Source organism: Heloderma suspectum, chromosome W (assembly GCF_057233095.1).
Source record: "Heloderma suspectum isolate Gila_16-S chromosome W, 16-S_ref, whole genome shotgun sequence".
Classification (NCBI taxonomy): Eukaryota; Metazoa; Chordata; class Lepidosauria; order Squamata; family Helodermatidae; genus Heloderma; species Heloderma suspectum.
This window is the reverse complement of record NC_139475.1, coordinates 48,473,893-48,489,669: the sequence shown is the minus strand read 5'-3', so window position 1 is coordinate 48,489,669 and position 15,777 is coordinate 48,473,893.

The window sequence follows — 15,777 nt, the reverse complement described above, 5'->3', positions numbered from 1 at the left end:
CGAAGAGAGAAAGGAGGAAGCCAGGAAAGAAGGAGAGGGAGGGAGGGAGGGAGGCAAGGAAAGAGAGGGAGTGGGAAAGAAGGTCGAAGAGAGAAAGGAGGAAGCCAGGAAAGAAGGAGAGAGAGGGAGGGAGGGAGGGAGGGAGTGGGAAAGAAGGTCGAAGAGAGAAAGGAGGAAGCCAGGAAAGAAGGAGAGGGAGGGAGGGAGGCAAGGAAAGAGAGGGAGTGGGAAAGAAGGTCGAAGAGAGAAAGGAGGAAGCCAGGAAAGAAGGAGAGGGAGGGAGGGAGGGAGGCAAGGAAAGAGAGGGAGTGGGAAAGAAGGTCGAAGAGAGAAAGGAGGAAGCCAGGAAAGAAGGAGAGGGAGGGAGGGAGGGAGGCAAGGAAAGAGAGGGAGTGGGAAAGAAGGTCGAAGAGAGAAAGGAGGAAGCCAGGAAAGAAGGAGAGGGAGGGAGGGAGGGAGGCAAGGAAAGAGAGGGAGTGGGAAAGAAGGTCGAAGAGAGAAAGGAGGAAGCCAGGAAAGAAGGAGAGGGAGGGAGGGAGGCAAGGAAAGAGAGGGAGTGGGAAAGAAGGTCGAAGAGAGAAAGGAGGAATCCAGGAAAGAAGGAGAGAGAGGGAGGGAGGGAGGGAGGGAGGGAGTGGGAAAGAAGGTCGAAGAGAGAAAGGAGGAAGCCAGGAAAGAAGGAGAGGGAGGGAGGGAGGCGAGGAAAGAGAGGGAGTGGGAAAGAAGGTCGAAGAGAGAAAGGAGGAAGCCAGGAAAGAAGGAGAGAGAGGGAGGGAGGGAGGGAGGGAGGGAGTGGGAAAGAAGGTCGAAGAGAGAAAGGAGGAAGCCAGGAAAGAAGGAGAGGGAGGGAGGGAGGCAAGGAAAGAGAGGGAGTGGGAAAGAAGGTCGAAGAGAGAAAGGAGGAAGCCAGGAAAGAAGGAGAGGGAGGGAGGGAGGCAAGGAAAGAGAGGGAGTGGGAAAGAAGGTCGAAGAGAGAAAGGAGGAAGCCAGGAAAGAAGGAGAGGGAGGGAGGGAGGCAAGGAAAGAGAGGGAGTGGGAAAGAAGGTCGAAGAGAGAAAGGAGGAAGCCAGGAAAGAAGGAGAGGGAGGGAGGGAGGGAGGCAAGGAAAGAGAGGGAGTGGGAAAGAAGGTCGAAGAGAGAAAGGAGGAAGCCAGGAAAGAAGGAGAGGGAGGGAGGGAGGCAAGGAAAGAGAGGGAGTGGGAAAGAAGGTCGAAGAGAGAAAGGAGGAAGCCAGGAAAGAAGGAGAGGGAGGGAGGGAGGCAAGGAAAGAGAGGGAGTGGGAAAGAAGGTCGAAGAGAGAAAGGAGGAAGCCAGGAAAGAAGGAGAGGGAGGGAGGGAGGGAGGCAAGGAAAGAGAGGGAGTGGGAAAGAAGGTCGAAGAGAGAAAGGAGGAAGCCAGGAAAGAAGGAGAGGGAGGGAGGGAGGCAAGGAAAGAGAGGGAGTGGGAAAGAAGGTCGAAGAGAGAAAGGAGGAAGCCAGGAAAGAAGGAGAGGGAGGGAGGGAGGCAAGGAAAGAGAGGGAGTGGGAAAGAAGGTCGAAGAGAGAAAGGAGGAAGCCAGGAAAGAAGGAGAGGGAGGGAGGGAGGCGAGGAAAGAGAGGGAGGGAGTGGGAAAGAAGGTCGAAGAGAGAAAGGAGGAAGCCAGGAAAGAAGGAGAGGGAGGGAGGGAGGCAAGGAAAGAGAGGGAGTGGGAAAGAAGGTCGAAGAGAGAAAGGAGGAAGCCAGGAAAGAAGGAGAGGGAGGGAGGGAGGGAAGGAAAGAGAGGGAGTGGGAAAGAAGGTCGAAGAGAGAAAGGAGGAAGCCAGGAAAGAAGGAGAGGGAGGGAGGGAGGGAGGCAAGGAAAGAGAGGGAGTGGGAAAGAAGGTCGGAGAGAGAAAGGAGGAAGCCAGGAAAGAAGGAGAGGGAGGGAGGGAGGGAGGCAAGGAAAGAGAGGGAGTGGGAAAGAAGGTCGAAGAGAGAAAGGAGGAAGCCAGGAAAGAAGGAGAGGGAGGGAGGGAGGGAGGCAAGGAAAGAGAGGGAGTGGGAAAGAAGGTCGAAGAGAGAAAGGAGGAAGCCAGGAAAGAAGGAGAGGGAGGGAGGGAGGCAAGGAAAGAGAGGGAGTGGGAAAGAAGGTCGAAGAGAGAAAGGAGGAAGCCAGGAAAGAAGGAGAGGGAGGGAGGGAGGCAAGGAAAGAGAGGGAGTGGGAAAGAAGGTCGAAGAGAGAAAGGAGGAAGCCAGGAAAGAAGGAGAGGGAGGGAGGGAGGCGAGGAAAGAGAGGGAGGGAGTGGGAAAGAAGGTCGAAGAGAGAAAGGAGGAAGCCAGGAAAGAAGGAGAGGGAGGGAGGGAGGCAAGGAAAGAGAGGGAGTGGGAAAGAAGGTCGAAGAGAGAAAGGAGGAAGCCAGGAAAGAAGGAGAGAGAGGGAGGGAGGGAGGGAGGGAGGGAGTGGGAAAGAAGGTCGAAGAGAGAAAGGAGGAAGCCAGGAAAGAAGGAGAGGGAGGGAGGGAGGCAAGGAAAGAGAGGGAGTGGGAAAGAAGGTCGAAGAGAGAAAGGAGGAAGCCAGGAAAGAAGGAGAGGGAGGGAGGGAGGGAGGCAAGGAAAGAGAGGGAGTGGGAAAGAAGGTCGAAGAGAGAAAGGAGGAAGCCAGGAAAGAAGGAGAGGGAGGGAGGGAGGGAGGCAAGGAAAGAGAGGGAGTGGGAAAGAAGGTCGAAGAGAGAAAGGAGGAAGCCAGGAAAGAAGGAGAGGGAGGGAGGGAGGGAGGCAAGGAAAGAGAGGGAGTGGGAAAGAAGGTCGAAGAGAGAAAGGAGGAAGCCAGGAAAGAAGGAGAGGGAGGGAGGGAGGCAAGGAAAGAGAGGGAGTGGGAAAGAAGGTCGAAGAGAGAAAGGAGGAAGCCAGGAAAGAAGGAGAGGGAGGGAGGGAGGCAAGGAAAGAGAGGGAGTGGGAAAGAAGGTCGAAGAGAGAAAGGAGGAAGCCAGGAAAGAAGGAGAGGGAGGGAGGGAGGCAAGGAAAGAGAGGGAGTGGGAAAGAAGGTCGAAGAGAGAAAGGAGGAAGCCAGGAAAGAAGGAGAGGGAGGGAGGGAGGCGAGGAAAGAGAGGGAGGGAGTGGGAAAGAAGGTCGAAGAGAGAAAGGAGGAAGCCAGGAAAGAAGGAGAGGGAGGGAGGGAGGCAAGGAAAGAGAGGGAGTGGGAAAGAAGGTCGAAGAGAGAAAGGAGGAAGCCAGGAAAGAAGGAGAGGGAGGGAGGGAGGGAGGGAAAGAGAGGGGGTGGGAAAGAAGGTCGAAGAGAGAAAGGAGGAAGCCAGGAAAGAAGGAGAGGGAGGGAGGGAGGGAGGCAAGGAAAGAGAGGGAGTGGGAAAGAAGGTCGAAGAGAGAAAGGAGGAAGCCAGGAAAGAAGGAGAGAGAGGGAGGGAGGGAGGGAGGGAGGGAGTGGGAAAGAAGGTCGAAGAGAGAAAGGAGGAAGCCAGGAAAGAAGGAGAGGGAGGGAGGGAGGCAAGGAAAGAGAGGGAGTGGGAAAGAAGGTCGAAGAGAGAAAGGAGGAAGCCAGGAAAGAAGGAGAGGGAGGGAGGGAGGCAAGGAAAGAGAGGGAGTGGGAAAGAAGGTCGAAGAGAGAAAGGAGGAAGCCAGGAAAGAAGGAGAGGGAGGGAGGGAGGCAAGGAAAGAGAGGGAGTGGGAAAGAAGGTCGAAGAGAGAAAGGAGGAAGCCAGGAAAGAAGGAGAGGGAGGGAGGGAGGCAAGGAAAGAGAGGGAGTGGGAAAGAAGGTCGAAGAGAGAAAGGAGGAAGCCAGGAAAGAAGGAGAGGGAGGGAGGGAGGCAAGGAAAGAGAGGGAGTGGGAAAGAAGGTCGAAGAGAGAAAGGAGGAAGCCAGGAAAGAAGGAGAGGGAGGGAGGGAGGCAAGGAAAGAGAGGGAGTGGGAAAGAAGGTCGAAGAGAGAAAGGAGGAAGCCAGGAAAGAAGGAGAGGGAGGGAGGGAGGCAAGGAAAGAGAGGGAGTGGGAAAGAAGGTCGAAGAGAGAAAGGAGGAAGCCAGGAAAGAAGGAGAGGGAGGGAGGGAGGGAGGCAAGGAAAGAGAGGGAGTGGGAAAGAAGGTCGAAGAGAGAAAGGAGGAAGCCAGGAAAGAAGGAGAGGGAGGGAGGGAGGCAAGGAAAGAGAGGGAGTGGGAAAGAAGGTCGAAGAGAGAAAGGAGGAAGCCAGGAAAGAAGGAGAGGGAGGGAGGGAGGCAAGGAAAGAGAGGGAGTGGGAAAGAAGGTCGAAGAGAGAAAGGAGGAAGCCAGGAAAGAAGGAGAGGGAGGGAGGGAGGCGAGGAAAGAGAGGGAGGGAGTGGGAAAGAAGGTCGAAGAGAGAAAGGAGGAAGCCAGGAAAGAAGGAGAGGGAGGGAGGGAGGCAAGGAAAGAGAGGGAGTGGGAAAGAAGGTCGAAGAGAGAAAGGAGGAAGCCAGGAAAGAAGGAGAGGGAGGGAGGGAGGGAAGGAGAGAGAGGGAGTGGGAAAGAAGGTCGAAGAGAGAAAGGAGGAAGCCAGGAAAGAAGGAGAGGGAGGGAGGGAGGGAGGCAAGGAAAGAGAAGGAGTGGGAAAGAAGGTCGAAGAGAGAAAGGAGGAAGCCAGGAAAGAAGGAGAGGGAGGGAGGGAGGCAAGGAAAGAGAGGGAGTGGGAAAGAAGGTCGAAGAGAGAAAGGAGGAAGCCAGGAAAGAAGGAGAGGGAGGGAGGGAGGGAGGCAAGGAAAGAGAGGGAGTGGGAAAGAAGGTCGAAGAGAGAAAGGAGGAAGCCAGGAAAGAAGGAGAGGGAGGGAGGGAGGGAGGCAAGGAAAGAGAGGGAGTGGGAAAGAAGGTCGAAGAGAGAAAGGAGGAAGCCAGGAAAGAAGGAGAGGGAGGGAGGGAGGGAGGGAGGGAGGGAGTGGGAAAGAAGGTCGAAGAGAGAAAGGAGGAAGCCAGGAAAGAAGGAGAGGGAGGGAGGGAGGGAGGCAAGGAAAGAGAGGGAGTGGGAAAGAAGGTCGAAGAGAGAAAGGAGGAAGCCAGGAAAGAAGGAGAGGGAGGGAGGGAGGCAAGGAAAGAGAGGGAGTGGGAAAGAAGGTCGAAGAGAGAAAGGAGGAAGCCAGGAAAGAAGGAGAGGGAGGGAGGGAGGCAAGGAAAGAGAGGGAGTGGGAAAGAAGGTCGAAGAGAGAAAGGAGGAAGCCAGGAAAGAAGGAGAGGGAGGGAGGGAGGCAAGGAAAGAGAGGGAGTGGGAAAGAAGGTCGAAGAGAGAAAGGAGGAAGCCAGGAAAGAAGGAGAGGGAGGGAGGGAGGCGAGGAAAGAGAGGGAGGGAGTGGGAAAGAAGGTCGAAGAGAGAAAGGAGGAAGCCAGGAAAGAAGGAGAGGGAGGGAGGGAGGCAAGGAAAGAGAGGGAGTGGGAAAGAAGGTCGAAGAGAGAAAGGAGGAAGCCAGGAAAGAAGGAGAGGGAGGGAGGGAGGGAGGGAAATAGAGCGGGTGGGAAAGAAGGTCGAAGAGAGAAAGGAGGAAGCCAGGAAAGAAGGAGAGGGAGGGAGGGAGGGAGGCAAGGAAAGAGAGGGAGTGGGAAAGAAGGTCGAAGAGAGAAAGGAGGAAGCCAGGAAAGAAGGAGAGAGAGGGAGGGAGGGAGGGAGGGAGGGAGTGGGAAAGAAGGTCGAAGAGAGAAAGGAGGAAGCCAGGAAAGAAGGAGAGGGAGGGAGGGAGGCAAGGAAAGAGAGGGAGTGGGAAAGAAGGTCGAAGAGAGAAAGGAGGAAGCCAGGAAAGAAGGAGAGGGAGGGAGGGAGGCAAGGAAAGAGAGGGAGTGGGAAAGAAGGTCGAAGAGAGAAAGGAGGAAGCCAGGAAAGAAGGAGAGGGAGGGAGGGAGGCAAGGAAAGAGAGGGAGTGGGAAAGAAGGTCGAAGAGAGAAAGGAGGAAGCCAGGAAAGAAGGAGAGGGAGGGAGGGAGGCAAGGAAAGAGAGGGAGTGGGAAAGAAGGTCGAAGAGAGAAAGGAGGAAGCCAGGAAAGAAGGAGAGGGAGGGAGGGAGGCAAGGAAAGAGAGGGAGTGGGAAAGAAGGTCGAAGAGAGAAAGGAGGAAGCCAGGAAAGAAGGAGAGGGAGGGAGGGAGGCAAGGAAAGAGAGGGAGTGGGAAAGAAGGTCGAAGAGAGAAAGGAGGAAGCCAGGAAAGAAGGAGAGGGAGGGAGGGAGGCAAGGAAAGAGAGGGAGTGGGAAAGAAGGTCGAAGAGAGAAAGGAGGAAGCCAGGAAAGAAGGAGAGGGAGGGAGGGAGGGAGGCAAGGAAAGAGAGGGAGTGGGAAAGAAGGTCGAAGAGAGAAAGGAGGAAGCCAGGAAAGAAGGAGAGGGAGGGAGGGAGGCAAGGAAAGAGAGGGAGTGGGAAAGAAGGTCGAAGAGAGAAAGGAGGAAGCCAGGAAAGAAGGAGAGGGAGGGAGGGAGGCAAGGAAAGAGAGGGAGTGGGAAAGAAGGTCGAAGAGAGAAAGGAGGAAGCCAGGAAAGAAGGAGAGGGAGGGAGGGAGGCGAGGAAAGAGAGGGAGGGAGTGGGAAAGAAGGTCGAAGAGAGAAAGGAGGAAGCCAGGAAAGAAGGAGAGGGAGGGAGGGAGGCAAGGAAAGAGAGGGAGTGGGAAAGAAGGTCGAAGAGAGAAAGGAGGAAGCCAGGAAAGAAGGAGAGGGAGGGAGGGAGGGAAGGAGAGAGAGGGAGTGGGAAAGAAGGTCGAAGAGAGAAAGGAGGAAGCCAGGAAAGAAGGAGAGGGAGGGAGGGAGGGAGGCAAGGAAAGAGAGGGAGTGGGAAAGAAGGTCGAAGAGAGAAAGGAGGAAGCCAGGAAAGAAGGAGAGAGAGGGAGGGAGGGAGGGAGGGAGTGGGAAAGAAGGTCGAAGAGAGAAAGGAGGAAGCCAGGAAAGAAGGAGAGGGAGGGAGGGAGGCAAGGAAAGAGAGGGAGTGGGAAAGAAGGTCGAAGAGAGAAAGGAGGAAGCCAGGAAAGAAGGAGAGGGAGGGAGGGAGGGAGGCAAGGAAAGAGAGGGAGTGGGAAAGAAGGTCGAAGAGAGAAAGGAGGAAGCCAGGAAAGAAGGAGAGGGAGGGAGGGAGGGAGGCAAGGAAAGAGAGGGAGTGGGAAAGAAGGTCGAAGAGAGAAAGGAGGAAGCCAGGAAAGAAGGAGAGGGAGGGAGGGAGGCAAGGAAAGAGAGGGAGTGGGAAAGAAGGTCGAAGAGAGAAAGGAGGAAGCCAGGAAAGAAGGAGAGGGAGGGAGGGAGGGAAGGAAAGAGAGGGAGTGGGAAAGAAGGTCGAAGAGAGAAAGGAGGAAGCCAGGAAAGAAGGAGAGGGAGGGAGGGAGGGAGGGAGGGAAGGAAAGAGAGGGAGTGGGAAAGAAGGTCGAAGAGAGAAAGGAGGAAGCCAGGAAAGAAGGAGAGAGAGGGAGGGAGGGAGGGAGGGAGGGAGGGAGTGGGAAAGAAGGTCGAAGAGAGAAAGGAGGAAGCCAGGAAAGAAGGAGAGGGAGGGAGGGAGGCAAGGAAAGAGAGGGAGTGGGAAAGAAGGTCGAAGAGAGAAAGGAGGAAGCCAGGAAAGAAGGAGAGGGAGGGAGGGAGGGAAGGAAAGAGAGGGAGTGGGAAAGAAGGTCGAAGAGAGAAAGGAGGAAGCCAGGAAAGAAGGAGAGGGAGGGAAGGAGGGAGGGAGGGAGGGAAGGAAAGAGAGGGAGTGGGAAAGAAGGTCGAAGAGAGAAAGGAGGAAGCCAGGAAAGAAGGAGAGAGAGGGAGGGAGGGAGGGAGGGAGGGAGTGGGAAAGAAGGTCGAAGAGAGAAAGGAGGAAGCCAGGAAAGAAGGAGAGGGAGGGAGGGAGGCAAGGAAAGAGAGGGAGTGGGAAAGAAGGTCGAAGAGAGAAAGGAGGAAGCCAGGAAAGAAGGAGAGGGAGGGAGGGAGGGAGGCAAGGAAAGAGAGGGGGTGGGAAAGAAGGTCGAAGAGAGAAAGGAGGAAGCCAGGAAAGAAGGAGAGGGAGGGAGGGAGGGAGGCAAGGAAAGAGAGGGGGTGGGAAAGAAGGTCGAAGAGAGAAAGGAGGAAGCCAGGAAAGAAGGAGAGAGAGGGAGGGAGGGAGGGAGGGAGGGAGTGGGAAAGAAGGTCGAAGAGAGAAAGGAGGAAGCCAGGAAAGAAGGAGAGGGAGGGAGGGAGGCAAGGAAAGAGAGGGAGTGGGAAAGAAGGTCGAAGAGAGAAAGGAGGAAGCCAGGAAAGAAGGAGAGAGAGGGAGGGAGGGAGGGAGGGAGGGAGGGAGTGGGAAAGAAGGTCGAAGAGAGAAAGGAGGAAGCCAGGAAAGAAGGAGAGGGAGGGAGGGAGGGAGGCAAGGAAAGAGAGGGAGTGGGAAAGAAGGTCGAAGAGAGAAAGGAGGAAGCCAGGAAAGAAGGAGAGGGAGGGAGGGAGGCAAGGAAAGAGAGGGAGTGGGAAAGAAGGTCGAAGAGAGAAAGGAGGAAGCCAGGAAAGAAGGAGAGGGAGGGAGGGAGGCAAGGAAAGAGAGGGAGTGGGAAAGAAGGTCGAAGAGAGAAAGGAGGAAGCCAGGAAAGAAGGAGAGGGAGGGAGGGAGGCAAGGAAAGAGAGGGAGTGGGAAAGAAGGTCGAAGAGAGAAAGGAGGAAGCCAGGAAAGAAGGAGAGGGAGGGAGGGAGGGAAGGAAAGAGAGGGAGTGGGAAAGAAGGTCGAAGAGAGAAAGGAGGAAGCCAGGAAAGAAGGAGAGGGAGGGAGGGAGGGAGGGAGGGAGGGAGGGAGGGAGGGAAGGAAAGAGAGGGAGTGGGAAAGAAGGTCGAAGAGAGAAAGGAGGAAGCCAGGAAAGAAGGAGAGAGAGGGAGGGAGGGAGGCAAGGAAAGAGAGGGAGTGGGAAAGAAGGTCGAAGAGAGAAAGGAGGAAGCCAGGAAAGAAGGAGAGGGAGGGAGGGAGGCAAGGAAAGAGAGGGAGTGGGAAAGAAGGTCGAAGAGAGAAAGGAGGAAGCCAGGAAAGAAGGAGAGGGAGGGAGGGAGGGAGGCAAGGAAAGAGAGGGGGTGGGAAAGAAGGTCGAAGAGAGAAAGGAGGAAGCCAGGAAAGAAGGAGAGGGAGGGAGGGAGGGAGGCAAGGAAAGAGAGGGGGTGGGAAAGAAGGTCGAAGAGAGAAAGGAGGAAGCCAGGAAAGAAGGAGAGAGAGGGAGGGAGGGAGGGAGGGAGGGAGTGGGAAAGAAGGTCGAAGAGAGAAAGGAGGAAGCCAGGAAAGAAGGAGAGGGAGGGAGGGAGGCAAGGAAAGAGAGGGAGTGGGAAAGAAGGTCGAAGAGAGAAAGGAGGAAGCCAGGAAAGAAGGAGAGAGAGGGAGGGAGGGAGGGAGGGAGGGAGTGGGAAAGAAGGTCGAAGAGAGAAAGGAGGAAGCCAGGAAAGAAGGAGAGGGAGGGAGGGAGGGAGGCAAGGAAAGAGAGGGAGTGGGAAAGAAGGTCGAAGAGAGAAAGGAGGAAGCCAGGAAAGAAGGAGAGGGAGGGAGGGAGGCAAGGAAAGAGAGGGAGTGGGAAAGAAGGTCGAAGAGAGAAAGGAGGAATCCAGGAAAGAAGGAGAGGGAGGGAGGGAGGCAAGGAAAGAGAGGGAGTGGGAAAGAAGGTCGAAGAGAGAAAGGAGGAAGCCAGGAAAGAAGGAGAGGGAGGGAGGGAGGCGAGGAAAGAGAGGGAGGGAGTGGGAAAGAAGGTCGAAGAGAGAAAGGAGGAAGCCAGGAAAGAAGGAGAGGGAGGGAGGGAGGCAAGGAAAGAGAGGGAGTGGGAAAGAAGGTCGAAGAGAGAAAGGAGGAAGCCAGGAAAGAAGGAGAGGGAGGGAGGGAGGGAGGGAAAGAGAAGGGGTGGGAAAGAAGGTCGAAGAGAGAAAGGAGGAAGCCAGGAAAGAAGGAGAGGGAGGGAGGGAGGGAGGCAAGGAAAGAGAGGGAGTGGGAAAGAAGGTCGAAGAGAGAAAGGAGGAAGCCAGGAAAGAAGGAGAGAGAGGGAGGGAGGGAGGGAGGGAGGGAGGGAGTGGGAAAGAAGGTCGAAGAGAGAAAGGAGGAAGCCAGGAAAGAAGGAGAGGGAGGGAGGGAGGCAAGGAAAGAGAGGGAGTGGGAAAGAAGGTCGAAGAGAGAAAGGAGGAAGCCAGGAAAGAAGGAGAGGGAGGGAGGGAGGGAGGCAAGGAAAGAGAGGGAGTGGGAAAGAAGGTCGAAGAGAGAAAGGAGGAAGCCAGGAAAGAAGGAGAGGGAGGGAGGGAGGGAGGCAAGGAAAGAGAGGGAGTGGGAAAGAAGGTCGAAGAGAGAAAGGAGGAAGCCAGGAAAGAAGGAGAGGGAGGGAGGGAGGGAGGCAAGGAAAGAGAGGGAGTGGGAAAGAAGGTCGAAGAGAGAAAGGAGGAAGCCAGGAAAGAAGGAGAGGGAGGGAGGGAGGCAAGGAAAGAGAGGGAGTGGGAAAGAAGGTCGAAGAGAGAAAGGAGGAATCCAGGAAAGAAGGAGAGAGAGGGAGGGAGGGAGGGAGGGAGGGAGGGTGTGGGAAAGAAGGTCGAAGAGAGAAAGGAGGAAGCCAGGAAAGAAGGAGAGGGAGGGAGGGAGGCGAGGAAAGAGAGGGAGTGGGAAAGAAGGTCGAAGAGAGAAAGGAGGAAGCCAGGAAAGAAGGAGAGAGAGGGAGGGAGGGAGGGAGGGAGGGAGTGGGAAAGAAGGTCGAAGAGAGAAAGGAGGAAGCCAGGAAAGAAGGAGAGGGAGGGAGGGAGGCAAGGAAAGAGAGGGAGTGGGAAAGAAGGTCGAAGAGAGAAAGGAGGAAGCCAGGAAAGAAGGAGAGGGAGGGAGGGAGGCAAGGAAAGAGAGGGAGTGGGAAAGAAGGTCGAAGAGAGAAAGGAGGAAGCCAGGAAAGAAGGAGAGGGAGGGAGGGAGGCAAGGAAAGAGAGGGAGTGGGAAAGAAGGTCGAAGAGAGAAAGGAGGAAGCCAGGAAAGAAGGAGAGGGAGGGAGGGAGGGAGGCAAGGAAAGAGAGGGAGTGGGAAAGAAGGTCGAAGAGAGAAAGGAGGAAGCCAGGAAAGAAGGAGAGGGAGGGAGGGAGGCAAGGAAAGAGAGGGAGTGGGAAAGAAGGTCGAAGAGAGAAAGGAGGAAGCCAGGAAAGAAGGAGAGGGAGGGAGGGAGGCAAGGAAAGAGAGGGAGTGGGAAAGAAGGTCGAAGAGAGAAAGGAGGAAGCCAGGAAAGAAGGAGAGGGAGGGAGGGAGGGAGGCAAGGAAAGAGAGGGAGTGGGAAAGAAGGTCGAAGAGAGAAAGGAGGAAGCCAGGAAAGAAGGAGAGGGAGGGAGGGAGGCAAGGAAAGAGAGGGAGTGGGAAAGAAGGTCGAAGAGAGAAAGGAGGAAGCCAGGAAAGAAGGAGAGGGAGGGAGGGAGGCAAGGAAAGAGAGGGAGTGGGAAAGAAGGTCGAAGAGAGAAAGGAGGAAGCCAGGAAAGAAGGAGAGGGAGGGAGGGAGGCGAGGAAAGAGAGGGAGGGAGTGGGAAAGAAGGTCGAAGAGAGAAAGGAGGAAGCCAGGAAAGAAGGAGAGGGAGGGAGGGAGGCAAGGAAAGAGAGGGAGTGGGAAAGAAGGTCGAAGAGAGAAAGGAGGAAGCCAGGAAAGAAGGAGAGGGAGGGAGGGAGGGAAGGAAAGAGAGGGAGTGGGAAAGAAGGTCGAAGAGAGAAAGGAGGAAGCCAGGAAAGAAGGAGAGGGAGGGAGGGAGGGAGGCAAGGAAAGAGAGGGAGTGGGAAAGAAGGTCGAAGAGAGAAAGGAGGAAGCCAGGAAAGAAGGAGAGGGAGGGAGGGAGGGAGGCAAGGAAAGAGAGGGAGTGGGAAAGAAGGTCGAAGAGAGAAAGGAGGAAGCCAGGAAAGAAGGAGAGGGAGGGAGGGAGGGAGGCAAGGAAAGAGAGGGAGTGGGAAAGAAGGTCGAAGAGAGAAAGGAGGAAGCCAGGAAAGAAGGAGAGGGAGGGAGGGAGGGAGGCAAGGAAAGAGAGGGAGTGGGAAAGAAGGTCGAAGAGAGAAAGGAGGAAGCCAGGAAAGAAGGAGAGGGAGGGAGGGAGGCAAGGAAAGAGAGGGAGTGGGAAAGAAGGTCGAAGAGAGAAAGGAGGAAGCCAGGAAAGAAGGAGAGGGAGGGAGGGAGGCGAGGAAAGAGAGGGAGGGAGTGGGAAAGAAGGTCGAAGAGAGAAAGGAGGAAGCCAGGAAAGAAGGAGAGGGAGGGAGGGAGGCAAGGAAAGAGAGGGAGTGGGAAAGAAGGTCGAAGAGAGAAAGGAGGAAGCCAGGAAAGAAGGAGAGAGAGGGAGGGAGGGAGGGAGGGAGGGAGTGGGAAAGAAGGTCGAAGAGAGAAAGGAGGAAGCCAGGAAAGAAGGAGAGGGAGGGAGGGAGGCAAGGAAAGAGAGGGAGTGGGAAAGAAGGTCGAAGAGAGAAAGGAGGAAGCCAGGAAAGAAGGAGAGGGAGGGAGGGAGGGAGGCAAGGAAAGAGAGGGAGTGGGAAAGAAGGTCGAAGAGAGAAAGGAGGAAGCCAGGAAAGAAGGAGAGGGAGGGAGGGAGGGAGGCAAGGAAAGAGAGGGAGTGGGAAAGAAGGTCGAAGAGAGAAAGGAGGAAGCCAGGAAAGAAGGAGAGGGAGGGAGGGAGGGAGGCAAGGAAAGAGAGGGAGTGGGAAAGAAGGTCGAAGAGAGAAAGGAGGAAGCCAGGAAAGAAGGAGAGGGAGGGAGGGAGGCAAGGAAAGAGAGGGAGTGGGAAAGAAGGTCGAAGAGAGAAAGGAGGAAGCCAGGAAAGAAGGAGAGGGAGGGAGGGAGGCAAGGAAAGAGAGGGAGTGGGAAAGAAGGTCGAAGAGAGAAAGGAGGAAGCCAGGAAAGAAGGAGAGGGAGGGAGGGAGGCAAGGAAAGAGAGGGAGTGGGAAAGAAGGTCGAAGAGAGAAAGGAGGAAGCCAGGAAAGAAGGAGAGGGAGGGAGGGAGGCGAGGAAAGAGAGGGAGGGAGTGGGAAAGAAGGTCGAAGAGAGAAAGGAGGAAGCCAGGAAAGAAGGAGAGGGAGGGAGGGAGGCAAGGAAAGAGAGGGAGTGGGAAAGAAGGTCGAAGAGAGAAAGGAGGAAGCCAGGAAAGAAGGAGAGGGAGGGAGGGAGGGAGGGAAAGAGAGGGGGTGGGAAAGAAGGTCGAAGAGAGAAAGGAGGAAGCCAGGAAAGAAGGAGAGGGAGGGAGGGAGGGAGGCAAGGAAAGAGAGGGAGTGGGAAAGAAGGTCGAAGAGAGAAAGGAGGAAGCCAGGAAAGAAGGAGAGAGAGGGAGGGAGGGAGGGAGGGAGGGAGTGGGAAAGAAGGTCGAAGAGAGAAAGGAGGAAGCCAGGAAAGAAGGAGAGGGAGGGAGGGAGGCAAGGAAAGAGAGGGAGTGGGAAAGAAGGTCGAAGAGAGAAAGGAGGAAGCCAGGAAAGAAGGAGAGGGAGGGAGGGAGGCAAGGAAAGAGAGGGAGTGGGAAAGAAGGTCGAAGAGAGAAAGGAGGAAGCCAGGAAAGAAGGAGAGGGAGGGAGGGAGGCAAGGAAAGAGAGGGAGTGGGAAAGAAGGTCGAAGAGAGAAAGGAGGAAGCCAGGAAAGAAGGAGAGGGAGGGAGGGAGGCAAGGAAAGAGAGGGAGTGGGAAAGAAGGTCGAAGAGAGAAAGGAGGAAGCCAGGAAAGAAGGAGAGGGAGGGAGGGAGGGAGGCAAGGAAAGAGAGGGAGTGGGAAAGAAGGTCGAAGAGAGAAAGGAGGAAGCCAGGAAAGAAGGAGAGGGAGGGAGGGAGGGAGGGAGGGAGGGAGTGGGAAAGAAGGTCGAAGAGAGAAAGGAGGAAGCCAGGAAAGAAGGAGAGGGAGGGAGGGAGGGAGGCAAGGAAAGAGAGGGAGTGGGAAAGAAGGTCGAAGAGAGAAAGGAGGAAGCCAGGAAAGAAGGAGAGGGAGGGAGGGAGGCAAGGAAAGAGAGGGAGTGGGAAAGAAGGTCGAAGAGAGAAAGGAGGAAGCCAGGAAAGAAGGAGAGGGAGGGAGGGAGGCAAGGAAAGAGAGGGAGTGGGAAAGAAGGTCGAAGAGAGAAAGGAGGAAGCCAGGAAAGAAGGAGAGGGAGGGAGGGAGGCAAGGAAAGAGAGGGAGTGGGAAAGAAGGTCGAAGAGAGAAAGGAGGAAGCCAGGAAAGAAGGAGAGGGAGGGAGGGAGGGAGGCAAGGAAAGAGAGGGAGTGGGAAAGAAGGTCGAAGAGAGAAAGGAGGAAGCCAGGAAAGAAGGAGAGGGAGGGAGGGAGGGAGGGAGGGAGGGAGTGGGAAAGAAGGTCGAAGAGAGAAAGGAGGAAGCCAGGAAAGAAGGAGAGGGAGGGAGGGAGGGAGGGAGGCAAGGAAAGAGAGGGAGTGGGAAAGAAGGTCGAAGAGAGAAAGGAGGAAGCCAGGAAAGAAGGAGAGGGAGGGAGGGAGGCAAGGAAAGAGAGGGAGTGGGAAAGAAGGTCGAAGAGAGAAAGGAGGAAGCCAGGAAAGAAGGAGAGGGAGGGAGGGAGGCAAGGAAAGAGAGGGAGTGGGAAAGAAGGTCGAAGAGAGAAAGGAGGAAGCCAGGAAAGAAGGAGAGGGAGGGAGGGAGGCAAGGAAAGAGAGGGAGTGGGAAAGAAGGTCGAAGAGAGAAAGGAGGAAGCCAGGAAAGAAGGAGAGGGAGGGAGGGAGGCGAGGAAAGAGAGGGAGGGAGTGGGAAAGAAGGTCGAAGAGAGAAAGGAGGAAGCCAGGAAAGAAGGAGAGGGAGGGAGGGAGGCAAGGAAAGAGAGGGAGTGGGAAAGAAGGTCGAAGAGAGAAAGGAGGAAGCCAGGAAAGAAGGAGAGGGAGGGAGGGAGGGAGGGAAAGAGAGGGGGTGGGAAAGAAGGTCGAAGAGAGAAAGGAGGAAGCCAGGAAAGAAGGAGAGGGAGGGAGGGAGGGAGGCAAGGAAAGAGAGGGAGTGGGAAAGAAGGTCGAAGAGAGAAAGGAGGAAGCCAGGAAAGAAGGAGAGAGAGGGAGGGAGGGAGGGAGGGAGGGAGTGGGAAAGAAGGTCGAAGAGAGAAAGGAGGAAGCCAGGAAAGAAGGAGAGGGAGGGAGGGAGGCAAGGAAAGAGAGGGAGTGGGAAAGAAGGTCGAAGAGAGAAAGGAGGAAGCCAGGAAAGAAGGAGAGGGAGGGAGGGAGGCAAGGAAAGAGAGGGAGTGGGAAAGAAGGTCGAAGAGAGAAAGGAGGAAGCCAGGAAAGAAGGAGAGGGAGGGAGGGAGGCAAGGAAAGAGAGGGAGTGGGAAAGAAGGTCGAAGAGAGAAAGGAGGAAGCCAGGAAAGAAGGAGAGGGAGGGAGGGAGGCAAGGAAAGAGAGGGAGTGGGAAAGAAGGTCGAAGAGAGAAAGGAGGAAGCCAGGAAAGAAGGAGAGGGAGGGAGGGAGGCAAGGAAAGAGAGGGAGTGGGAAAGAAGGTCGAAGAGAGAAAGGAGGAAGCCAGGAAAGAAGGAGAGGGAGGGAGGGAGGCAAGGAAAGAGAGGGAGTGGGAAAGAAGGTCGAAGAGAGAAAGGAGGAAGCCAGGAAAGAAGGAGAGGGAGGGAGGGAGGCAAGGAAAGAGAGGGAGTGGGAAAGAAGGTCGAAGAGAGAAAGGAGGAAGCCAGGAAAGAAGGAGAGGGAGGGAGGGAGGGAGGCAAGGAAAGAGAGGGAGTGGGAAAGAAGGTCGAAGAGAGAAAGGAGGAAGCCAGGAAAGAAGGAGAGGGAGGGAGGGAGGCAAGGAAAGAGAGGGAGTGGGAAAGAAGGTCGAAGAGAGAAAGGAGGAAGCCAGGAAAGAAGGAGAGGGAGGGAGGGAGGGAGGCAAGGAAAGAGAGGGAGTGGGAAAGAAGGTCGAAGAGAGAAAGGAGGAAGCCAGGAAAGAAGGAGAGGGAGGGAGGGAGGCGAGGAAAGAGAGGGAGGGAGTGGGAA